Genomic DNA, 26,537 nt, shown 5'->3' on the forward strand with positions numbered 1-26,537 from the left:
GTTTCCTCTGAGTTTAGTCTTATCTAGTATTTTGATTATATATTAAAAATACGGATATTTCGTTCAAAAAGGAAGTGGATACATATAAGTGTCCACAGTGGGAAGAACCCAAAGTGTCCAAAGCCCAACAAAACTCGTCAGGATGCAACCGGCAAAAGTTTCTTGTGGAGGCCCGATGTGTTTGAACATCATGTTGGCGCTGGACTGATTTGTTTAGTCGGACAAACTCTGTGCTGAGATGTTTCTGATGGACAAGAAACTCGAAAGAAAAAAAAAAAGGTTTGTGTTGAACTGGGATTTGTCTCCCACACTTGTGCAACTGTACATCAGAGGCATCCTGTTTATGTGGCCACGGTTGCTCCGGGGGGATTGGCTCAGGCCACATCACGGTGCTGCAGCCCAACAGCTGGGAATGGCCTCTCGGTCTGACAAGACATGCCGTTCCGATGACAAATACCCGTAGAGCAACAGTAACATGTGTCTCCCACCCCTGCAAGTCCACCCCCCCCCCCCCCAGCCATCCCATCCCAACCAACCCCCCCCCCACACACAAAGCTGCACAGTGTACTTAATGAATAGCACACTTGGGGCTGCAGGGGTTTTTGCCGGAACAGCGAAGGGGGAAAAAACGGCCCCCGGTGACCTCTGAGGGCCATCTGAGATAATAAATCCATGACCCTGAGTTCCGGAGTGCTTTGGGCAAGGTCGGGGTGGCAAATTTCCCACTTCCACAATATCAGATGTTAACGGTAATTCCTTTTAGCCAATGTGTAATGGCGCAGGAATGTCTTCTCCCCAACCTCATCGAGGGCTGGTGGAATCTGTTGAAAATGTGTGACAGCTGTGAAAGTTGGCCCCGCTCAGCGAATGTATAAGATTTGGACGCGATTCAGGGGGGGGGGGGGGGTTAAGGACTTGTGTTGTTGTGGTAAAGTTTGCTCACTTGCTCCTCCTCGTCTTCAACTGTCCTCTGCTCTTGATGTTTTCTGCTTTTCTAACTTTTTTCCTCACAAGTACAAAGAGGAGGAGGAGGGGGGGGAGGGGGAGTGGCCAAGAACAACTTTCCCACCCTTAATGGAATTAATACAATCAATTGCTTGTTTTTCATGAAGTGGAATTAGCTGATGTTAATGTTATTAGACCCCAAATCGTTTTTTATTATTCCGGAAAGTGTTCATTCCAACTCATAATATATTTGAGGAATGAAAAAGAGTCAGTAGCAGAGGCTCCACAAGAGGGAGCAGTTTGGTCACCCCTCCTAACCCCCCCTCCCAATATCGTGTATTATTAATAATATAAATTAACTAAACCAGCTACGGAAAACAAGACCAACATCTGATATATGATCCCACAAGTTTTTCTGCGTACATCAGTGCACCCTGCATTAGAAACTAATAACAAGGGCAAACACATCTCGCCCCCTACTGTCAAAGAGCGACAGATGATATCGTGCTTTTATTGGATTTTTTGATTTTTAGCTAATATCTCTTGTACTCAAATTCAAAACCTTCAAATACAACTTGAGGCTGTATCAGACTGAATATCTGCTTTTACTAGACTGAAGTGAAACTGAAGGTGTTGATTTAAGTTGCGACTGGTTACAGGAGCACAATGTTTACAATCTAAAGCTGCATTCATGTCACCTACAGGATTTGCAGAATATGTTTTTGTTATTTGACTTCTAGCATGAGTACAGTTGTAAGCTGCTTCCTAGAAGAACAGCACAGACAGATGAGGCGTGCCAAAAGAAAAACTAATTAATGGAAAGAATGGAAGGAGTGTAAATCATATTAGTGCCGTTGCTGTGAGGACGGTTATTGAGCAATGTTTCCTGCTCCAGCCTCATCGGTTCTGAATGAGAAGTTGAAAATATGCAAACAGTCTGGAAATGACAAAACTTCTGGACTTGCCTCCAGAGTTTGTGCGTCCTCAACACCAAATCTTTTATCCCACAGAGGGACCGCATTGAGAGGTCCCGGACAACACGTCAGACGTCACCTTACATAGCACAAATTAAAATGCTGTTCCAGTTGCTGCAATTTCTCAAGCTCCTCAACAGACAGCTGTTGCCATCTGCATGTTTGGAAAGAGGAAAAGCTTTTGGGGGAGGAGGAGGAGGAGGAGGAGATGTTTTCGCTGGATCTTCGCAGATTCCACAGCGATTAGGAGCACCTTCCCTTCTCCTCTCTTCACATTATGCCTTTGAAAGCGAGGTTGAGGATTTCTAATTGGATTAAATGGGGCCAGTGTCATACTGTATGTTGCACCTCTTACCGGCACAGAGCGTGTAATCTGGCCGTTTAACAACCTCTGCTTTGATTTTGTCCGAAAAGTAGTGTCAACCAGAATCATTTCAAGATCTAAACAAATTGTTGGGTAACACATTTCTCTGTGTGTGGTGATTTTCCAGTAATCGTCCCACAGATCAGACAGTGTGGGCCGGACAGTGATGTCCTTGTCCCTGGAGATTTAGCCATTAAAAGTTTTTGTACTACTTTATCAGTGTTTTATAGGTGTTGGTGTAAAGTAGAACAAGAAGTATTTCCGAAATAGCTAAGAGTTTCTCTCAGTATATATTACTTTGTGTTCTTATTGACTCGTCACATTAAAATAACATTTTAAATCCGGTTGTGATCATTAAAATGTTCTTTGGTTTCGGACATTTTCCGGACTTTGTCTTTCACATATGTAGAACGTAGCAGGAGATGGTGGTGTCTGGTAATGAATAACTTCCACTGCAGGAAAAGTTCCAGAACGTTCCCACATACAACCCCTCCAGTAAACCGTCTGGAGTTCAGTGCAGGTCTGAAAGCAGCTTTATTCAGATTCTAGTAGTTGCAGGACGTGACTCCGACACAGGCTCAGATGTAATCGGCTGTCACAGGTTCATGGTTCATTCATGGACAGTTTTGTTCTGGTTTTGTTCCTTCTCGTCCTCGTCATGTAAATGGAAGAAGCCAACCCGCAACAATTGTCAATGGAGCAGTGGGACGTGGCAGTGGCGCGGCGCTCTGCCCACCCGGCCCTGCTGTCGTAATCAGCCCAAGACGCAGGATGGGTGGGTGGGTGGTGGGGGGGATGGCAGCAGATAGTATTTCTCCTGAGCCAAAAGGCGCTGCCCAGACAGAGAGCTCTTTGTTGCCCCCCTCTAAGACGGGCTTTCACTTTGCAATTGTGGAGGTAATTCCAGAGCCCTGCCCCGAGAGTTTTTTTTTTTCCTCCTCGCTCCCACTGCTGCCAAAATCGTGACCTGCAATCGGAAAGACCTTTCAGCCATGGTCGCCCGTTCATCAGTTCTCAGTGAGTGCACACAGCGACGATAGCGTTACATTACTAAACAAAGAGATTGAAATTTCACTGGAGGAGGACCCCGGTGGAAAAACTTGTTAAATGCAGGTTCGGTTGCCAGATTAAACACCAGACACCTGTTTGATTACTCAAGTGGAGATTAGATAAAACACTGATTTACAAATCCAAGGTGCAGCGTGAGCAAATTATCAGGAACAAGTCGAGGCCACGCTGCAGGAAGACACTAACGTCAAAATGTCAGTTCCCCACCACTTAAAGAATTCAATAATCAACACATTGCTATTTCCTGTGATTTGGGTACAACATACCCTCAGGTGAGGAGCTGAGTCCCACAGCTTCAGTGAGGAGGAATGTGTCTCCCTCACTGCACCAAGAGCCTCATGTGTTTACATAAGGAAGAAACATGTCTCCTGTGCAGACTGTCAAACTGTCACTGTGGAACTGTAAAACAATTAAAAGGTGTTAAATACGAAGGTGTCTAACACTTTTTATTTACAGCTTTTAACAGTTGACACAGGGTGAAAATGTTGACGAGCAAATAACTACAAATATAAAATTACATCAAATACAACATTTGCTCCGTAACTGTGTGAACCTTCCTGATGGAGCTTTAATTTAATATATATATATTTTAAATTAAATGTAATCAGTTATGTAATGTTTATGTATAACAAAGATAATTCTTAGTTCTTGTTCATTAGTCCGACAACAGGGACATCTACCACGTCGAAGAAAAATAGGCATTGGTACAAGTAATAAATAAGTAAACATGCAATATAAACACAAGGACATATGAAAATCTAAATAGAAATCAAATTGACAGTGTAAACAGAATGTCTGCAGTGTAACAGGCCGACATTAGCCAAATATATCCTCCTAAAGTAGAAGCATGATGTTGCATTAAGTAAAACAGTCAAACTAACGGCGCCCTGCACACACGTGGTAGCGTGCGTTGCTTTGTATGTTTAATAAAGGTTCCATTTCTTTGTTCAACCTCGGTTGTATTTGTGCATTAGGCCCCAAACACCCATATTAGTCCTGCTAGAGTTGAAGGCTCTAGAAATCCTCCCTCAAGTTGCTCTTGAGGATCAACGATTAACAATTAAAACTGAAATACGAATTTACTTGACTCATTATAATCTTTAAAACGTGCACATCCACATGTGCCGTTATAAACACTGAAGGATGTAAGAAGAAAGGTATCAAGCGATATGCTTCAAAGAAATAACGTGAGCATCATAAGAGCAGAGAGACATGACAAGGTGGCAGATTGGGAGGAAATGTGACCCCCCCAGCAAAACTCCCGCTGTCCCCTCGGCTCGCCACTCCCTCGCACTACGCTTCGGTGTTCTCCTTCCTATTGAGGATGCATTCCTGGCGCACCACACCCGAGATCATTGTAATGAAAATTCCTGCGACTGTGCCAAAAGGATCCAGTTGCCGTTAATCCTTTTGCAGAGCATCACCTGATCCCAAAGCCGGCGGAGGTTAGGACTGTGGCCTTGCCAGTAGTTGGAGGTGCTCGACAGAGTGTGTGAGTATGTGTGTGTGTGTGTGTGTGTTAGTGACACCACCCTAACACTAGCTCAGAAGTAGGTTTAGCAGTTGTTTCAAAACGCTCTCATCCACCTCTGCTTCCTGTTGTACGATCTTCAGCTTCTCCTGGAATATTCTGGTCCATGATTCCGCTGCAGACATCACATGTATCTGTTCACAGCAAATCAATATCTCCAGTCGTCCACATTCACGAAAATCTCTTAAATTTCGTTGTCTTTCCAAGTCGGCATCTTCGTTGGGGTCTTCTACGTGTACGTCTCCTCTTCTTCGTCCTTTATATCCATCGACATGGCCACTTGTCTGCAGGTGAATCCTCTGGAGAATCTCCAGCTGTATTCTCACATCACTCCGACATCAGTCACAGAAACTCCAGAGAAACATTTGCTTTCTCACATACAGCCCCTCTGGATAATTTCAGGAGATTCTCCAGAGTTCAGACACGATTGCTTTTGACTTCATTTCACAGTTTTCCAGACGGACTAACGATTCAAATCGCTGAAACTAAATCAAACGCGCCAAATACAGAGTAAATCATTTCCTGTGGGCAGCCTGGTCTGGGAGCATTATCATCGATCCAGCTGATTTCTGGTCCAATCCACAAAGAGAAAAAGTGTATTTTTGTGTCTGCAAACACCAGGCGGCTCACGTTACGAGTCTTTTGAGCCGTAACTCGGAGCGAGAACCCGATCTGGACGTGCAGACCAAACCCTGAACACAGTCGACTGATACGCGGATCATCATGGCAAAGATGACACTGCTGTTTTCCCCCTTTTCAACAACTCAAACATTCGCTCTTGTTTCGAGTACATTCTCTTTCTGGGAATTTCCCAAAGCAATGACAGGACTGACTTCTGGCCATTAAGAGCATCCAGGGGGTTTAATGCCTTGCACAAGGGCAACTGAATGGCAATCATTGTTATGAGAGTGGAGAGTCTTAGTCATCCAGTTTACACGCTTCAGTTTTCTCATCCATCACAGAGGCTGGAGCAGACTACGATTTACTGGGTGCTCGCTGGGTAACTATTAATATGAGTTATGTTGCTGACATTTTTAAAACAGGCCAAAAAGCAGAGGAGAATGAGTGTGTGGGAGAGTGATTGAAAGAAACCAAATAAACTAAGCTTTATTTGGTAATAGTTTCAATGAGGTTACGTACTAAAGCAGAAAAACCACTCACTATATTGTCTCTGCTTCCAGGAATTTCCAGACCCGCACTGCTTCTTTCCATCGTCCACTTAAACATCACATCGATGCAAGTTTGTTGTTTTGTAAAGTTAGAAAAAAAACTCAAACATATTAAACTTTGTGTTGCAGCCTTATTTGAGCTGGTTCCTGAGTTTGGCCTCTTATTTCTTCTTACTCTCTTGGGCGACAATAAAACTGTCAGGGCCACTGTCTGAACCATGGACTGTAGCTGTGTCTCAACCAGCGGCTGCATTTGAAGACAGATTCATCACAGCGGCTCAACTACGTGGTTCCACCGTGACGGCTTCTCCAAACGTGCCCAACATAAGAGTCCTTCCATCCCCAACTATTGAAACTATCCCAGGATTCATTGCACTTCAGCGACCAATTTCCCCCCCAAAAAAAATATGCAGGTGAGCGACAAGATGTCCGTTGATTGCAAAAACAAAATCAGGCCATTAAAACTTTAATCAACGTGCCTCAATGAGGCTGTGATTACAGAAATCCTCTGTAGACAAGATGGCCTCATTTAGCTTCGACCTTTGCAGTCGACAGAGGACGCGGTGTCGAGGTCCTGCTGAGACAAAAGCTCGACCAATCGTGAGTCGTTCTCAGCTGTTAATCTTGATGTTTCACCCTTAAATAATATTAAATAAGTTTATAAAACCAAATTTGAACATGTGATCTTACATGAGCGTACAACCCTAAAATGCCAGAAACCATTTGACGTGTACTTTGACGATGTAGTTTAGTCCACGTCCCATTTGCTAACATGGATGACTAAGGGAACTGGAATCACTCCGAGGTTTTCACTTTTTGCAAATTAGTTTTAAACTTGGAGACGATGTTGGTCGACTGTTACTGTTTTTATGGTCGGTGTATTTCATTCTTGGCAAACTCAATTGTTATTTTTTTTTCACTTCACTTTTATTTTTGTCATCTCACTGTTTTTATTGCTGTATACAGTTCTCGCCAGACATGCCTGCTAGTAATTTGTTTTATTTGACTTATTATAAGCATTGCGGTTGTTAACATATACCTTATATCCCTCTAGCTTGTAGGAATGTCAATCTGCCCTGAATAAACAATGGTATATAAGAATAATACTTGGGCCAAATGTAAGACGTCACCACATCGTCACAGATGTTCAATTGCCAAAAAATGTCTTCGTGACCCTGAACCTCGTGGACATCAGCCTCGGATTCTGGTGTCAGTAACTTCGGTGACTGGTCACACAGGGAGATAAGAGGCATTGATAACCAGGCCACCTTCCACGGTAGCGTCAACAGACCGGAGTGCACACCAGCTAAAAGGCAGGTTGTGGTTAAGCTGTGAGTCACTTGTATAACCCACAGCTGGATACGACAAGTTGAGGCCGGCTCTCTGGGAGACGTCAACACCACTGGGAAATGTAGGAGATTATATCAGTGGATGTATAGAAAAGTAAGAGTACAGGGGTTAGACTTTACTCGCCGCAGATATTTCTTAGATAAACATATAACTTTCAAGTTTCTTTTTCTTCTTCCCCTGCATGTACCAACACACACTTTCTTCATCTGCTTTCTTTCTTCGGTAAAAGATACTTCCATCTCCTCCACCGTCGTACGGCCGCGAATGTTCTTGCTTGGAAATACAGCGTATCTGATTTCTGCTCACAGATCCTGATGAGCCAGAATGCATGTTCCAAATCTTGATTTAAAACAAGTGCGCTGCTAAAAGCACGGAGGAAATCACTAATGAAAACTTGGCAGGAGCCAAACACCTATATATCAGCCCTCGCATGAATGTTACATGAGCTTTTAATTTACAGCATTAAAACATGCTACGACTGCATTACTATTTACCTTTCCATATCCGATAGCCCCGGCCGGTTGCCATGGGGTTTCACTCATATCCAATCCCGGCCCCTTTGGCACACACTCTTATCTCTGTTTAAATATCCGGTTACTTCCCCCTCTGGTCCAGGCACACAGAGACATGTCATTAAGAGCAGTATCTCTCCCCAGCCCAGGCTTCCTTCCTGTGCGCGTGGTGACGGATTGATTTTCTCCGGTAGGGATCCACTGCAAAAAATATTCCTCTAAAACAAGTCATTTAATCCAGTGTTGAGTCTTGAAATTGATTTCTTTCTTTCTTCTCAGAGGAAGGCCGACAGGAACGAGAGGTGACTTCACTTTTCTGAAATGGTTTCCAGAAGTATTTTTTTCAGCCAAATGACATCACCTTGAAAAAAAAAGCAGCGATCGACCTCGTTATCACTTTTTCCCAAAAATTTGATAACGTTAATAAATAAAGCTGCACTGTTAAGAAATTGAATCATGTCACGCGACCAGACTTCATTTAATATGATTTTAAAGTCGTCCATAACTTTTATCAACCTTGAGTGGTGATCGTTAAACTGTAAAACTAATTTAAAGTTGGAATCACAACCGTACGGTACCATTGGCTCCTCTGAATCAGAGGTTATCGTAAACATCTGGGCTGTAGTCAAACATTAAGAATGGCACATGAACCATGTTTTAAAACGTTCTCTTCACTGTTTGTAGATTTGTCTGGTTAATGATGCCAAAGCTGTTTATCTGCATCAGAAACATGAATCACATGTGCTCGGTGATGTAATCTTGCAATTTCCATTTCCATAAGTGGAAAACAACAGTGGATGTTCTGTCATCGTCACAAGTCTGAGCGCACACAAAACTACGACCATTGCACAAGAACAAGTAAAACACAAGTTACTACTCAAGACGGAGTATTCACATCGAACATCGACAACTCCTCAACCAAAATACTATCTACTACTACCATGAAGACGCTCCAGCTACTAAAATGAAGCAAAAGTTACAGAAGGAAAATAATCCCATTTCCACAAAGTCACGTGCAAACTCCACGATGTATTTCTCCGAGCAACTCTTCTCTGGCCTAGCGCAAAAAAGCTGTGCAATATCTTGGTCTCAGTGAAATATACTGTGCATAGAACTTCTCAAAGTTTGTACCATTTCCTATTTATTTCAAATCATCAGTTACTTTTAATTCAAGTGTGGATCTATAAATTAGTTTGAAACACTTTTGCCCTGCTGCATGTCGTATGGATCACAGCTTCCTCGAAGCACACCCGCCTCTGCTGGAACTCTGCTATGAACCGTTGATATGAACCTTTCACACCGTGCTGTTGGCCTAGTTTACTAAACATACTGAAGAAAATTTACAAGCAGCATTTTGCAGGTTGCATCATGAACGGCGATGAAAAAAGAGGAACTACCTACACAGTCAGTGACTGCACATCCAAGTGCTGAAGAGAAGTTGTTCATCTACGTGTGTTTCTACAACTAAAATGAGCCGCAGTGAAATTCTCACAAATCTGAGTTTTAGAGTCAGACAACATAAAGTTACAGTGGACATTTTTTACAGTGGAGTCTTGGGTCTGCGGCTTGGCGTCTGCTCTCCGGAGCAGCCCTTGGTACCCACAGGGGTCAAATCTCCCTCCTCTGTTTCTGGAAGAACAGAGGCTGTTAAGAGAGGCCTGTACTCCAGTATCTTTACAAATCAATGGTAGCACTTCCTCTCCCCTTGTCCTCCACACGCACTGAGGACGTATCGGTTACGGCAATATATGTAATACACTCCCGTGTTTCTCGACTGCTTGTAAATACCCAGCTTGATGAGAGATTCCAGGTCTGGTATTAAAAGGGTTAAGGTGTTCTTGAATGCGAGGGTCAGAAGCTTGTTTAAAGAGTTCATTTTTCATGCTTTACCAAAACCCCCCGGTCATGGCTGTGAGGCGTCTTAGCTGTAAGGGGATAAAAGCCGTCCACTGTACAGCTGTGGGGCTGTGAGCACCCCGAAAGGACACATTTATCTTGGAGGTATAAAATTTTCTTTCAGCACCCCTGCTCTCCCACAGGTTTAGTCATGATCTTGTTACAGAGGAGGCTGGGAGGAGTGGGGGGGGGGGCAACTTTTGCACGTCTTTATCGTAAAAATGTTTTTCCATTGTACAGATGCCCCAGGGTTGAACTCTAGGGGAGAGTTAACAGAGGAGGGGATGGCTGCGCAGGCCTTTCCTTCTCTTTCAGCTGCACTAATGATGTTGTGCCGGACCACAGCTGTTTCTCCGTGGCAGGTGTGCAAGTTAGGAGCCCGCAGCAGACGGCGCTCGGGCCGGATCGAAAGGGATGCCAAAAACAAGACGGAAGGAGAGGAGACGGGGTGAATAGCGAAGGCGGAGAAAGGAGTATCCACACAAGATACAGCTCTCCCAGCTCCTAGAAAGCTGGATACAATATTCAATTGAGAATTTCCCCTCAACACCTGGCCGCCGGCATGAGTGGGATATTGATGTGGGTCCCGTGCCAGAGCCCCACAGCTCGACTCATTTGAAATCTTCTGGCAATTTCATGCGGTATTTAGCCGAAATGCTTGGAACAAGAACTCGTCTGGAGCTCCTTCCTGAGACGGGGGACATGGCCAGCACGTCTTGAGTGTGCACGCCGCCGCTCTGGGGCAAGAGGATAGGAACGGCCCCGAGATCATTTCCTGTTTGGAACTCAACCGGATCAGGAGCGGAGGGAGTTATTGTGTGGATCAGAGACCGTGGAGATTATTTATAAGACATTTATAATGATTCCAAATTATGTTTCTACTCAATTCAAATGATTACAAAAGTAAAAACTAAAAATTATAAATGTTGGGGAATTGGTAACAAACATGAATCTGTCCACGCTAATACGGATATTTTCAAATGGAACTTTTTATTTTATTTTCCATCGCCCCCTACTGGCCAGGCATGCATGTTTGAGAGTTTGCACTCTTTTTTGTTTTCTCGTCTGGACGGAGATATTTTGTAAAACGAAGTTGTTTAGACAAAACATTAGTCAAGATAAAAACTTAAATGCGTGTGATAAAACACTTCCCTCAGTATTTGCCAGATGAGGATGCAGAGGCAGGAGTTCCCGTTGCATGCACTGTGTGCACAACGCTGTGGGTCTGATACCAGCTCGTGACATTTACCACCCTCCCTTCTTTCCCCTCCAGTCTGATTCTTTCCACTCTATCTGTTCTAATGAAGCCGTAAAGGTGTAAAAAAATAAATCTCTGGATATTGCTTTCGGGTAGGAAGTGAGACCAGAGTGAGACCTCTGTTCTCCCTCCACTAGCGCCTCCAGCTAATATTAAAGCCGAGGCCATACGTGGTAAATATTAGCTTTTCTCTCCCGTGTTGACAGTGTGTGCTTTTCCACACACGGAACAAAGGTCTGCCATATTGCACACCCACCTGGGAACTCAGATGGGCCGGAGTGGAGGTTGGCGTTCATTGCTTAACAGTGGTGGCTTTTCATTGTGTGGCTTGTGATTATACAGTTGAAAGCCCCCCCCTCCTCCTCCTCCTCCTCAAGACCGGATGTATGATGTTGATAATGAGAACAAGAGGCTCACTCTGCTGCTGCTTTGGATAAAACAGGCAGATTAATGCATTAGACAGAAAATGTGCAGGAGTCTCTCTCTTCTTTTAAAAAAGTTCTCTTCCTCTTTGCTTCTCCGCACTCGTGGATGTTTCTGCATCTGTAACCGAACCTGTGTACAAAGCTCTTAACGACCACTCAAAGCACTTTACAGAACAAGTCACATCCGCCGTCTGCAGAATTTGGGTGTCGGGCAGAGCAACACTTCATCTTTCGGGAACGATGGCCGAGTCATTTTGTGTTCAGTCAAAATGTAAAGTGAGGTAAATTTAGAAATCTTTGGCTGACATTAGCTGGAGCCCAGGTTTGTGCCCCTCGTGCAGCTCCCTCCACACATATGCACACATGCATGGCCGCAAACACATAAAATAGCCCTCCCTGTCTCCTCAGGTGTTTTACTTACCTACCTGAAACACTTTGGCTTGGAATACAGGGGGAGCTCAGTTAGAGATTTTTTTTTCCAGGTGAAAACTTAAAACCTAAAAGAAACTGACGGACACTTTCCTGGAGCAAAGACTTTTTGCACCCAAATTGGGCAGGGTGAGTTTTTAAGGCTCAGGTGTTTGCAAACAAACTCTCCCAGCATGCTCCTGGGCTGGGAGGTCAGATGTCAGCTCCTAAAATGACCCAAACACCGGCAGCTGAGGCCCGATCAGACTGGCAGGGCCTCCCCCATTGTCCTCCTCCCACTTCCTCCCCACCTCCTCCTCCTCCTCCTCCTCCTCTCCCCATCGATGGCCTGCCAGTGTGGTTTGCCTTGGCTCACTGATAATAAGAGACACAAAAATCCTCTTATCCCCCCCTCCCTCGCCTTTTCTCTCCACTGAAATGAGTCACTTCCTTGCCAGGGCCTCGGTTGCTGGACCGCCACCAGGAGATACCCTGCTATTTATTGCCCCGTTTCCACCCCAGAGGAGGGGAGCCTGGGAAGGCATTTTCAGAGTCCACACACACACAAACACAGAAACTCTCAGCGTGCATCCACACAAAGAAACACACACACACACACACAGAAAAGCCAAGCATACACACACACTTCCTGGCCTGGTTTTAAGCATCCGACAAGACCCAGAACACGTTCCTTCTCCTCAGATTCCTCAATTGATGTTTGCGTTCCTCCCCTGAGCTGCGAGCTCGCCTGCCTTTAAGGTCGTCGTTTTCCGTGACGTCCCAACGGGAGTCAGGAGAGATTTATGTCCCTTTTCCCGGCATTTCATTTTTTTATTTTTTAGAAAGGAAGCGCGGCCTCTGCTTTTTCTGACCACACATGCGACACACAAACACAAGCCTGTGATGAGGTTGGGGTTGAAGCCGGCTGAACGTATATGCTCGACTTTTAAAACATGTTTTGGACACAGAGGCGATCTTTCTCAAACGTTTTCTGCGTGTAAATGAAACATGTTAACCTGAGGTCAATTCATCTATTCATGCAGGAGCTTTAACGCAGAAACACACACACACAGGTACGAATGTGCTTAACGCTCATAGTCACATATAACCACATACTCACACACACACACAAAGTCTCACACACAGGATCCTTGTGAATCCAAAACATTCCTTTCAGCTCAAGTTCAGGCACATCCCCCTAATAGAGGGGTTTGCACTTTTATTCATGGGCCCTTCTTTGGAATATGGCTGCTTTATAACTATCAGCCTCGTACTTGTTGGGCCCTTTTTTTTTTTTTCTCAGTACACTACATTGTCCTTCCAGCGTTGCTTTGGAACGCAGAGGATTGTGATTTAAATGGCTTTTGAGTTCTCCTAATCCACCGGAGGCACATAAGTCACACAAAGGTAGCTCCGAAAAGGCTGGGCGAATTCCACAGAGCAGAGAGGAAGCCTTAAACCCAGAGCTTTGCTTAAATACCACGGAGGTGACTTATTAATGGAATGATTTTGACTTGTGTGTATAGATGGGCCTTGATCAAGTGCGATGGGCTCAGGTGGCTGGAAGTAACATTAATACAGCACGACAAAGGATGAACAGAAATTCTTAGCCTCGCTTTTCTCATTGTCCAGGGTGAAAGAGGAGGAATGATGTTTCCAGTCGAGGCAGACGAGGCCTCTGTGGAAGGACAAAGAGACACAGGCATGTGTGCACACATCCAGACATGACAGGCACTGAAATATTAAAGATTACATTCAGATTCACGTGTGCACATTTTTAAATAGACTGAAACCTCAGGTTTGTTTTTTAAGAGACTGATTTTCAAAACATTTCCATATTATTTCTGTATAGTTTTTGAAATGAGACACGTTCACAGGCATGTACACACACACACTGATCATACTTTAACAATTTCTCTGTGAGGAAAGTTGATCTATCGTTTCAAACGCTTTTACATCATGTCATTTTGTTCTTGTGATCTAATTTAGCACGATGAAACTTCAGATGCACTCACAGACTGTTTTGCAGCACTTCTGCATCACTCACACTTCATAACTCTGCAGCTTGCAGTCAGTGGTGGGATGTAACAAAGTACATTTACTTAGTTAACGCACTTAACTCCATCATGTATCTGTACTTTACTTAAATAGATTCTACTTTTCACTTTTACTGCACTGGCAAATATCTGTACTTTCTACTCCACTACTTTTTTACAAAGTACTACTTTACATGTTTACATTGTTTTTGTAAATATATATTTTTCAAAGTGATGAATAACGAGTTGGGAATTGCTCCAATCAGAGCGGGCAGGTAACACTAGACTCCGCCTCCTGAAGACAACCATTATGATGTAGTTGACCGTTGCATTGGGGAAATATATCAAGTACTTTGACTTTTACTGACGTGGAAAAGTTCATTTGTACTTTCACTTCAGTAAAACGTGTGAGTATTTCCTCCGCCACTGCTCGCAGGTTGCCCATCGAGCTCCGTCCCTGCAGAGTGAACATGACCCCGCTTCAGAAACAATGATCCAGATGTGATGTTGCTTCCCACCACTTGTCAGTGAGCTCTTTGTGCTGCACTGCTCCGACCTGTTTCAGAGCATTTGCACAAACTTTTTTTTAATTGCCTTGTTTTATCCTCCTCCGGTGCCAGATGGGTGGAGTTTGCCACAAACTGTGAGACAATGAACAGGCGGAGTTTTCACAATAAAACAAAAGCATTTTTATACCTAATGACTAATTGACTTGATGAACAGTTGGGCTGACAATATCTGAACTACTTAAAATCTCCACCCACGATAGAAATAGCTTGATAAACAATCCTCAACCTAAATTTAGCTCCATCAAGGATCACAACTTCTTTGTTCTCCTTCCTCCTGGAGGCGAAAACTCTCAGACACAAAGCTTTGGGCGGAACCTCAACCAAACAGGCTCCTGCAGCTTTTCAGTCCATCAACTTTTATTATTACGTCAGGTAGATATTGTTTATTGATCAGAGACCAATCATCATCTGAAAATCCAGGATTCATTCCCCAGAGACACCGAGCAGCAACTCTGCTTTAGTGCCTAAGAGCAAGGCAACAAAGTTTTACCAACAACATGGCTGCTGTTCTGTGGCTGGACCGCTTCAAGACCAAAAATAAAGATGGACGACAAAAGTGAAAAGAAAGCGTCTCGATCGCCCCCTGGTGACTGGCTGCAGGATAGATCATGAACCACGCCTCCTCCATGCAAGTGGATGGGACATCGTCAAACATCAAATTGATTTTTGGGCGTCACTGAGTCATGGAAGATGGATTGATATCGTTTTTAAAATGGTCTTTCATAGATGACAAGTGTGGCAGGAGATTTCTGAGTTGGACGCGTTCACAGCAACAAGATCGTTCAAACATACGTTCTCGACGTAGTTAGCACGTAGCAAAAAATGAGTTAGCAAGAGAAGCTTTGGTTCCATTCTCTCCAGAGTGACGTGGAGTGAATGTCAGATCAGCGGCTTCAGAAAGTTCATCTACATCCAAACTCCGATTTTGTGAGAGGTGACTGTTGGAAACGGTGATAATTTTATTTTCATTGCACTTCTCAAGAAGCTAAGTTCATTGCTGCCAAACTGATGGCGATAAACAAAATGTTGGAAACCAGAACTTTCTCCGGACAGAGCATTCACTCACTGGTGTTCAGCACAACAAGTTTCCTGTTGAGGAGGATTTCTTTCATCCTGAATATTATTTAGAGAAATATGCCACGTAAAAGTTTTATTTTGTATTTATTCATAATGTTGCTTATGTGAAACTTGTACCCCAAACATTCTGAAGCTGCTTTAAAACACACAGACCGCGTGTTGTTGAGATACACAGGTTAGAATCTGCAGTGGAGTCATAAACAGGTCTAGTATATTAACGCTCTGTACATCAGGATCTGCTGAAGGAGTCCCTCTCCCCTCTGAGCCCCCGACACAGAACGGAAAGCATAAACACCAAGTTAAGCCTCTGTGATGTTTTCCAAGTGCTTAACAGCTCAATCTCTCTTAAAATAATTGCACCTGAAAGGCAGAGATCCATCACAACTGCCCCATTCGGGAAATTGCCCTCAGATGGGCACACACAGAAAAAGAGGCAACATTTGCAAGCTATTATGACTTGTCCTTCTTTCTCCGCTCCCTCTCTCCGTCCTTCCTGCCGCGTCTCTGTAATGGACGGTGATGATGTGGTTGGTCCATACAGGATTGATTATGATAAACACTGCATGGTTTTCTGCAGCAGGGGAATGCAAGACTGTGACGTGTGCTCTGAGCTAGCTTCGCTGCCATGCTAACTCCATGCACACGAGTATTTTAGCACCGTCTAATAACCTCCTGAACACAAACGTCACGTGACCGTTCACGTGCAATTAGCATGTGCGTGCCGGTGTTAGCAGGAAGCAGATTGTGCACCAACAAGAAGCAGCAATGGTGAGAAGTACGAGATTTAACGATGAGGTGGAACTGAACTGAGCGCCAACGTTTAGCCTTCACCACGAGTCGAGTCGTGACTGATAAGAACCGATCAGGAAGTGAATGTGTCAGTGTTGCCAAATGTTTTCGGTTGTTCTTGTCCAGACAGAACTACAGGCCCCAGGTTTTAAAAGAAAATAGGGCCTGCAGCGGTTTTTTTGAATGTTGCAGTGTGGATGTAACCTCATTGTTTAGGAAAATTACACATTGAGTTCCTTGGCCCATGTCTCATCTTTCCACCATGTTTGGAAATCCATTGAGTAGTTTTTGCATAATCATGCTGACAAACAAACAAACTGACGGACTCCCTGGCGGAGGAAATGATCCGGTTCTGTAACAATACAAGTTTGCACGCTTAAAAACAGTAACTGTTCTAGTGACAGTGAATCATACGTGTAAAAGCAGGGACATTTTCGGGGTAGTGTCATGATGGTGGTGAGGGCAACAACTCCCATGATGCCACGCTGCTTCTTGACATCATCAAACTACGTCTTTTGTAGTCGTTTTGAAAAAACCCTAGAGGCCGAAGTCACATATTGTACGTTAATTTATTAAGTTTACGTTAAGTTTACGACCACTGTCTTAAACCTCCTGCGTGTACAGTATATACACCCACATCCTCCCACAAGACCACTCCATATGTCTCCTCTCGTTAGCGGAGTCCTCGTGCGTGCGGCCTGACGGACAAATCACCGCTCGTTCCTCTGAGGGTTTAACACGTGAGACAACATTAACACTATCGGCCCGATCCGAGCGGCACTGCCCGTTTCACATGTGCATCAAAGCTGCGAGATAAGTGTCTTTAATGCTGTGTCAAGCATGTTTCAGTCCGAGCTGCCGCTGGTGTAGTGAAGGCCTGTGAAACTGAGCTAGTTAATGTTTACCCAGAAAATATGTAATTGCAGACTTCCCCCTAATAAAGTGTTCCAGAATGCAGACCACAATCCTCCTGCTGCAACATTATTATTATCCACAGGCCTCTGGGACCGACTCCGTCTTTCTGCTGCTTTCACACACACACACACACACACACGTAAACATAGAGGACGATACGACCATATTAAAAACATCTTTAACCAACATTTGGATGCCCGGTGCAGCTCGATACGAAGCTGCTCTGAAATGAAAAACCTTTGACATTTTGAACCAGCCACCAAAAACAAAACCACACGTCTCGATTGAACCGTTTTAAGCTGCACAACCTTTACACGAGGCTAAAGAAAACTAGAGGACATTTGTGATTGCGGGTGAGCTTCTGGCAACAGGCGAATAAAAAGTTACTGAGATAGTTTTTGTGCATTCAGTGCACTTTGTCAGTTGAAGATACGGTGGCTAATTCACACATGTAGAAACTGCTGAGAATCTCCAGAGTTCAGCGAATGTCTCAAAGCAGCTATGATATCGTGGATGTAGCCATGATGCTAAGCTAGGCTAATCACCTCCTGACTCCAGCAGCTCCATACCAAACACACAGACACAAGAGAATGGTATCAATCATCGCATCTGGCTCTCATAAAAAAGCAAACATCCTTTCTTCTCAAATATTTAACCATACTTGAACTATAGCGTACTTGTTGAATAGCCTATGAATAAAATAAAACATAAGGTAAAACAATGCACCGAACTGATGAGAGACTTAAAAGAAAAATCTCAGGTTCTGTTTGAGATCTTCACAGCAGAAGAGGGAATTTCACACGTATCATCCAAGCCACAAAAGTGGAGTGTGGTCACTGAGGTCAACAGAAGAGCTTGTGTGCAGAGAAATAAATCAGTGCTGTGCAGATTTCAAACATCAGCATCACCAGGTGAAAACCACAGACAACAGCAGACACATGTTTAAAACCTGCATTGTACAATCAGGGGGGGGGGGATGCATTAATAAGAATTATTTTCTTCATTCCAATACAAACATTTTGCAGATGCTGTAAATTTAAATACGTTTTTTCCGTGACAGCAGAGATATTTCTTTCAGACACAGGCTCAGGGTTTGTGGAAGAATGTTAATATCCAGGTCAGATAAAAAAGTAACTCCATGTTTCCGGCCACGACTGTAATTTTTACACCACAAAGTAACGCTGGACGTCCCACTTGAGGCTGAGGTTGGCTGACGTCGCTTACGTTCATGATTACCGCCTGTAACGTGTCTTTAAAAGACCATTTGGGGTGGAATTATTTTATGCTGGATTATTTTTACATTCTACTTTGGCTTGTTGTCCTGTTGGAGCAGCGACTGAAGCTGGCTCCTGCATTTTTCCTCATCGGTCTCTGCTCGGCTCGAGTCTGAGGACTTTAATATGCAGAGACAAATTACATTACCTCAGACTTGAGACCCGTGTAAATAGCCAAGATGGCCACCGTGTCATTACTGGGACTTTCCTCTGTGAAAGGAAGTGGCACAATCCTGAGGAGCTAGAACACCTATGACTGAAAATGATCAATTTGTCTTTTCTATTTCTTCTTACTCTAACCTTGAGATACATCAAGACAAAGTTCAGCTGCTTTCAGACGTGCAAAGAACTCCAGATCATTTCAGGAGGTTATCTGTCGTGGGCTGCAAGTGAGAACTCAAGAATCAGAGTTTGAGAACTGGGTCGGGGACTTTTCATTTCACTTTTAAAAAACTTATGTTTGTGCAACTTAGGTTTAAATGTTTATATTTGTTTTGTATTTCTATCGGTTATGAAAACATTTTGCATCACACCAACATGGCAGCATCTTCTGACATGGGATAAAAACGCCTTCCTCTTCCTGTGACTCCACAGAGCCTCGCTGCCCTCAGCTCCGCCCCTTCCGTGAGGACGGAGGTGGTCGAGTGTGTGTGTATGGAAAGTGTTGGGGGGGGGGGGGGGGGGGGGGGCTCTCTTATTGAAGCCGAACGGAGTGGAACCTCTTGTATTGTCTCCCCTCCAGCACCCCCTCACTCCCACCCTCTCGCTGCCTCACCCCCCCCTGTCTCCCTCCTCCTTTCTCCGGGGACAAAGAATGCCCTGAATGCCTGGCGTCTCCTGCAGTGTCAAATAACTAAAGGAGAGGCGGAGTGGTGCGAGGGCCCAGGAGGAAGAGGAGGAGGAAGAGGAAGTAGAGATAGAGGAAGCATAGAGGTCAATTTGACAATGATTCGATGATTTTCTTTATGTAAATTATTTCTCCATCCGTCCAAATATCAACAAGTCTTCATGCCTGAACAACAAAACACAAAACTACTGATTCGTCTGCACGTACACTCGTAACTTTTGGGTCACACGTAGACGATCCACACAAACCGTCACTGACGTGAGGAGACGAGTGCTCAAGTCAAGTCAGACACTTTATTTCCACTCATACACACTAACTCAAGACTTTTCACAGACATACACAAACTTCACTCTGCAACTTGACAGCAAGTTGTTGAAAAAACGTTTCACTGAGGAGGACGGTCCCTTCGTGGTTTTGGTGGGAAGCTCGTCCGTACGAGGTCGGTGTTGTTTGCTCCTCGTAACAATCGCATGACGCAACATTTTTCATTCTCCCACAGTTTAGATTTGAAAGAGCTGAAGAGCAGTAAATCCTCGTCTGGTGTGATTGATTATATGGGAGTTCATTCCATTCAGCAAAATGAAATCCAATCATTCATAGGATACTGTTTTTCTTGTCTTGCTCTGCACAGCTCTGGATCGTTTACTGGCAAAGCTCAAATGCGTAATTCACTCGTCTCTGCAAATATTTGTCGGAGTCGTCTCACGAAGCTACAAGTGTGGTTTCAAAATGATGTCCTGTGAGGTTTCACATCCACAAACACGTGCACACGCCCACTTAGACACACTGCAGCCCTATCATACAGCGAATGTAATGGGTGACTGCGCTAATTGCTGCGGCGCTCTGGAGCAACAGGAACAGTGCGGCCTCACAACCACATGAAATCATCTTCTTCCGCAAAGCAGCGTGTGCACAAAGAGACCATCCATCAAGCTGTCATGCAACCCTCATTCTCTTTCCAAAAGGTGGGAAGTGAAACTCTCTCACACGCGCTGTGAGAAGTATGACTTCATCCTCGCAGCACACCATCCGTCACAGGCCGCCGTTCACCAAGACACAAAGTCGGGGCTCCACGTGAGTCATTAGGTTTGTTGTCTTCCAGTTGGTGAACCAGACGGGCGGATCTTACTGCGTCAGGATCACTCGAATTGTTCCAAGTACGCTGTCGACCACAGGAGAGCTCAGTGATTTGATGCTCAGCGTGGCTTAAGTTACTGGTACGCGTTGTATACGCCAATGTGGAAATAAAAAAAAAAACTCACCCCATCTGGTGCAGCACGTAGATCAAAACAAAAGTATTTGCAGGAACCTTTTGAAGCAGCTCTGGTTCAAATCGCTTTCTTTTCAGGAATGTAGTAAGACGTATCAGAAACCGTGTATGAGACGTGCACTGTTCTGACACTTCTGCCCACATTTTCCCAGAGATCAGTAAAGTATCCGTCAATCAGTTCATCCAGTAAATAAGAAAAACGCAACAGAGGCAAGTTTTTCCAGAAATACTTTGAACAAAAGTCGTTTTCACATGTGAGACATGTTATTTAATATCATCATGTCAACAAATTCTCATGTCATATCAATTCACCAGACATTTCCCTGCTGTATTCTCACATGGACATTTTACCCGGGGGCTGGCAGGAAAAGTTCCAGAAAACGTCTGGAGCAACTGACTTTACAGTCTCACACACACACACACCTTTCGAAAAGATTTCAGGAAAGTGTCCAGACTGCAGTGCGTGTCTGAAACATATATTCTTACACAGCTGTGTGATATTTCCTGTGCAGCAGCAAGAACTTTCTTAAGTCTGATAAAATAACCTCAATAACGTTGTGGCTGTGATCTCAGTTTGGGCTCGCAACTTTAAATCTTTAACCAAAAGTCAGAGTGAGAAATGTATAATTTCTTTACGTGAGTTTAATCTGTCGGAGGGTCTGAAGCACTGCAGTTTTGTTAACTCTGTGGATTTGAAGGATAATTTAAAAGACATCTCATCATGTTACATTGATTCTTTCTTCCCGCACAACTGCTTTTGAACATCTCATTTTCTTGCCTGAAGTCGTCAGTGACATCTGAGGCCTGTGCCAGAGCTTTGAACCAGTTCACGACCACCAGGTGGCGTTGTGCCGACTCTCCTGCTCCATGGTGCCATTTGGCAGGATCCCACCAACAGTGGCTCACCGGCAGAGATAAGGATGAAAGTTTGGCTTTGTGCAGATCACTGGCAAGATATGCAACTGCTTTGCAAATGGTGCGTTCAGCAGAAGAAAACTACAGCATGAAGCAGCAACATTTTCTTTTTTCTCTGTTTTAAAGTGAAATTAATTACTTTCATCTGTTGATAAAAAACCATGGTGGGCTTGTGATATGCAGAGGTTTGGTTTCAAAGGGTTCCTGTGGTTAAACTTGGACTTTTCAAACTCACTCTCTAACCAAGGAGGTGGAATTAGCCGAGCGCACAGAAACCTTGTCGATAGCAAAGTTCACAATCCAAAGAAAACAAGTGAAATGTATTTCAAGTTGCCGAGAACAAATAAAAGTTGGACACACTTGCATCACATGGAACTGCTGCCATTTCATTAAACTGAGGGGAAAAGCAGCTGCAGGAAGAGACAGTGACGGACGTATGAATGCAGCAGACACATGGTGTTTGTATTGAGAAATAATCAGGCTGCACTTTTTCTGCTCTTACTGACGTGAGATATGGTCGACAGGACGGAGAGGAAAAGCAGAGGGAACGGTCGAGAGCCAGAAATTAAATGTGCATGAGTGTGGTTGTGTGTGTGTGTGTGTGTGTGTTACAAGGTTTTGTCCCGTTCAGACCGGATTCTAATAAAACAAAGAATGAAAATCTATTACTTCAGGTCCTGTGCTTTCCTGCTGGCCTATCAAAAACATAAAGTAGTTAAATCGAATGACTGGAGAGTGCACTTTGAACTCGGCCCCTGGCAGCGGGCCCATTCAAGCACAAATGTAAAAGTTCCTGTCCTTAGTGGGGGCCCCCCTGTTCGAGGGTGTCCCCATAAAAAGACTTATAGCTGGTTACAGCAGCTTGGAAAGGAGCCTGTGGATGGCCCAACAAGCCCCGACCAGCATTATTTCCTACCGGCCTCTTTTGTTTGGTGAAGCCCTTTTTTTGGCAGGGTTCCTATTGCAGCGCTCGACTTCCCATTGAGAAAACCCCCACATCCCCCCTCCACCACCGCCACGCATGGCCCTCACGATTCAGCTCCAGGCTGCAAACCCTGTCTTTTGGCCTCCTCGGTTTTCTTTAAAAAGTTAGTCAAAGCTTGTTTATTTCATTCTGTGAGCATCACGTGAAAACTTCCTGCATGTGACAACCGCACACACTGATGACAATCTCCTGAACACAAATTGTCTGAGTCAGTTGCTGCAGAGGTTTTCTGGAGTTCCTCGTGCCAGCCCCAGATACAAACCTCTGGATAATGTCTGAACAGAGTAGAGTAGCAGCAGAACTGGAAAAAAAACAAAAAGGATGCAAATATCTGAGGAAGACAGAGAGGAGCCGTACACGGAGAGGACGCTGAGGAAGACGTGATACAGACCAACCATCTTTTCTTGCGTCCTTCATGCTGCAACCCCCCCCCCCCCCCCCGCCCTCACCTGAACGCTCTACCGCTGCGTTATGTGAAAGTCAAACTCTGTAGAAAGTCCAGATTCTGTCGTGCGGACATTCTCTGCAGCTCATGTCTGAAAACAGCTTTACAGCACATCAGTGCTTTTTTATGAATGGGCCACGCAATCAAAGTTCACTATTGTTTTATTGTCGGGGCTGATTTATCAGCGTTCCAAGAGTTAATGGTTTCCTTACCTGCTTGTAAACAACCGGCGCTCCTAATGAAGTTTGAGCACAAGTTAGAGTCAAATGAAAATATAACGTTACGCTCTCAGCAAACAAATATCTGCAAACAATTATATTCAATCAGCTTCATTCGTCCCTCGTGACCCGATCGGAGCATAAACCGACTATTTGGACGTCCGACCGCGTCGTCTGAAGTAAATGAGCCGCGGGGGTTAAGGCGGGCTGGCGTGGTTCGGCCCGTCAGTCACAGCCCACAAGCAGAGCACAGTAGCACCTTTCCATGTTGCCCCGCTGCCTGTCAGCAGCTACATTAAGCCATTACACAAGTGTGGAAACCGCCCCCGTGGCTGGCCCACACCGGCACACATCCGCTCAGGGATACATACCATAATTATCCTCCCACTTCATACTCATCTCCCCTGGCAACTGCAATCATACAACCTAAATAGCTCGGGCTAATTCATTACTCTGGTGGAGGGAAGTTGGCTGCCTGTAATGACACCAATTGCCTCGACCTAAACGCTGTAATAGGACCTCTCAGTACACTGGCGAGGAAATGGCTGCAATTGAGGCTCTTCCACTTCCTAGCAACCAACGCTCAGGCCTACAATTTGAAGGGGGAAATGCTTTGCATTACCTGTGCCCCCGCAGCTTGAAATGCAGCCTAATGAAGGTGAAATAGTTCGAATTAAGCCGGCATCGGAGTGGAGGGGCGAGGGGAGGGGGCGGCGACAAACAGAAAAGTGGAAGCATGTGTGTCAAATGGGTTTTCTCGTGAATTTGGTTGCTGTCTAACGGCTAGATTAGAGACGACCGGCACAATCAGGAAAGACCCGAGGGGAAGCAAACACAGGGCATCTGTTTGGGCCCGGCCGGACGCAGAGGAAGAGAGGACGGCGAGGGAGGGAGATGTGGTGGATTAAGGGGGAGGGATGGGGTAGAGTCCAATATTTAACAGCAAACTGCAGGGTTGAGTGTTTCGCAAGGCTCGACCTGGGTCACATAATATTAGCAAATATCTTTTATGATGTGTGATAAGCTGCGTGGGTGCCAGATGGAGCGGCCGCACCAGGACGGACAATAGAAGGAGTGAGAGAAAGTTCAGAGAAGCAGAGGAAAGTGTTTCTACAAGTGTGAAGATAAAACACATCAGGGGATGAGGTGTTTCCTGCACAGACTCAAACATGTACTGCAAAGAGTGAAGAGTGAAATGTTCACTTTCTTAAAGTGCATCATGTTTTTTAGTCTTTTAAGAAACTTCTTGTTAAACATCTGACTCCTGTACAATACACTGGAGGGGAATGCTTTTGTTTTTTAGGAGAAATTCTCTTTCACAGGGATTCAGCAGGTTTCCACGAGTTAAATGTCCAGATTTAAGCCGTTTTAATACAATAATGAATTAAATGTGATATGACAGAACTCGAGTATTAACAGAACTACTCAAAGCATTTACAGAAGTCAAGCGTGAAAGCAAACATCATAACATAAACATATTTAAGAAATAGAAAATGGATTCAAGACTAAAATTCAGATGATTCATTTTCTCTCGATAATCCAAAATGTTTTTTTGTCGAAGGTTCACACTGGAGTTTCTTTCTAAAGAAATAAATCCAAAGAAATGGATTTTAAATGTTGGTTAAAAGACTTATTTAACTTCAGAGTTTAGTAAAATGACGTTTCTTTCCCGAGCTTCATTTAAAAGAACATGAGTTTGAGCCTCCGCACTGCAGAGTGAACTCCGCTCAGCAGGTAAATCCACACTGAACAACAATGACATTTTATCCCTCACTCGTCGTTACCTCAACAAACACCACAAAACACTGGCTGGCCCCATTCTCAGCCCTGGATCACATCTCCGCGCTGCGATTGGTTGGCTCACAATAAAAGCGAGGTTCTTTCAACCAGCTCATCTGTTGGAAAGCCTACCTGAGGGATGAGGTATGGATCCAGGCGTCCGATTGGTCGGGAGATAACGTTATCTGGCTGATCTTCAGTCGGGTGGGACGAGGCCAAGAGCTCGACGGGGCCAGAGAAGCGTTCCAGGGGTGGACTGGTGAGCAGATGGAGACGAGGGGAGTTTTTCACTGTGGTGCAGGTGGAGATTCAGGTGAACCGGCTCACCCTCCCAGAACCTGCAGAACACGGACAGACAGAAACTGGACTTTATTCTTATTGCTCTTGTTAAATGACAGTTTATCGCTCTGTTTGTTTTTATTTGGGTGTAAAAAAATCTGTTAAGCCCATTTTACATGAACTTTATTTTAAATACTTTATGTTATTATATGGTTTTATGTTTCGGTACTTGCTTCTTAATTTGCTTTATCTTTTCCTCCTATTTGTTCTAATATATTTGCATCAAACACCAAATCCCTTGTACATCGTAACACCTACATGACGATAAATGAAATGAATAAATACAGATAAAGAAACAAAACAATGTGGATGTAAGAATATAAACCACACATACACAGTATTTAGTAATATTCCTTTAGAGTTGAGCTGCTTTCACTGAGATCATCAGTCAAAACCTTCAAACAATCAGTGAAACTCACCTCAGGCTCGTTGAACGTTTTAAAATCTCCATCAGGTGAAACTGCTGCTGAATGAATGTTCGACCAAAGAGAGAAGCTCGTAAACTTCACACCAACATATAACAACTTCTTTTGTGAACCAGAAACAACTCGAGTCTCAGAAGCTTCAGGAACACGTTGGTGAGCAGATCGAAATGTTTGGTGCCAGTCACAGGTGAGATGGATCTCACTTCCTGGATGTGATGCGTTTCCTGTTTCCTGGGGCGGGACATAACTTGGGGAAGTCAGTGCTGTTTGATTTGGAGTCTGAACTTTATTCTTTAAGTTTGTGCACGATCATATTTAATGAGCAGGGAGACAGTTTTACAATCATTCTTTTCATGGAGCTTTTTAGGCGAAAATTAAGTAGTTTACATTTTTATTACTTCGATCCCGATTCCAATACTTTTTTATTTATGTATTTATTTTAAGTGCTGAAGTACATTATTTATCTGTTATATGTACATGACGTGTTATATTCATTGCAATGTAGTAGAATATATTGAAATGCAAACATAAACATTTATTATTATAATGTTTTTTTTGTTATTAATGCAAAAAATAAATCAGGGTCAACTTTTTGTTTTCTTGGCATTTACATCTTTAGGTTTATGTTTCTTTGGTAAAGGATCATTCAAATCTGAACAACAGGAATCTTATGATAAGACTTGACAATAAGACAATGTTTCAGTGGCCAAACCAGAGCTACACTTAGGACACGAGACACGAACCCAGGTCATAA

At 44.1% G+C, this 26,537-nt stretch overlaps 1 long non-coding RNA gene across 3 annotated transcripts; it reads right to left on the reverse strand.

Annotated features, from left to right (window-relative positions):
• Positions 1-1,009: 1,009 nt before the first annotated feature.
• LOC109642751 (uncharacterized) lies at positions 1,010-26,023 on the reverse strand. 3 transcript variants are annotated; one of them, XR_011244133.1, is made up of 4 exons: positions 25,778-26,023; positions 25,152-25,357; positions 3,618-3,750; positions 1,010-3,250 (listed from the first exon to the last, which is right to left on the reverse strand). It is a non-coding gene; the product is annotated as an uncharacterized lncRNA (long non-coding RNA). The 3 variants fall into 3 exon arrangements; XR_011244134.1 differs by lacking the exon at positions 3,618-3,750; XR_011244135.1 differs by lacking the exons at positions 1,010-3,250; positions 3,618-3,750 and adding an exon at positions 24,109-24,821.
• Between the last annotated feature and the right edge of the window lie 514 nt (positions 26,024-26,537).

This window comes from Paralichthys olivaceus, chromosome 9 (genome assembly GCF_024713975.1).
Source record: "Paralichthys olivaceus isolate ysfri-2021 chromosome 9, ASM2471397v2, whole genome shotgun sequence".
NCBI classification, from domain to species: Eukaryota; Metazoa; Chordata; class Actinopteri; order Pleuronectiformes; family Paralichthyidae; genus Paralichthys; species Paralichthys olivaceus.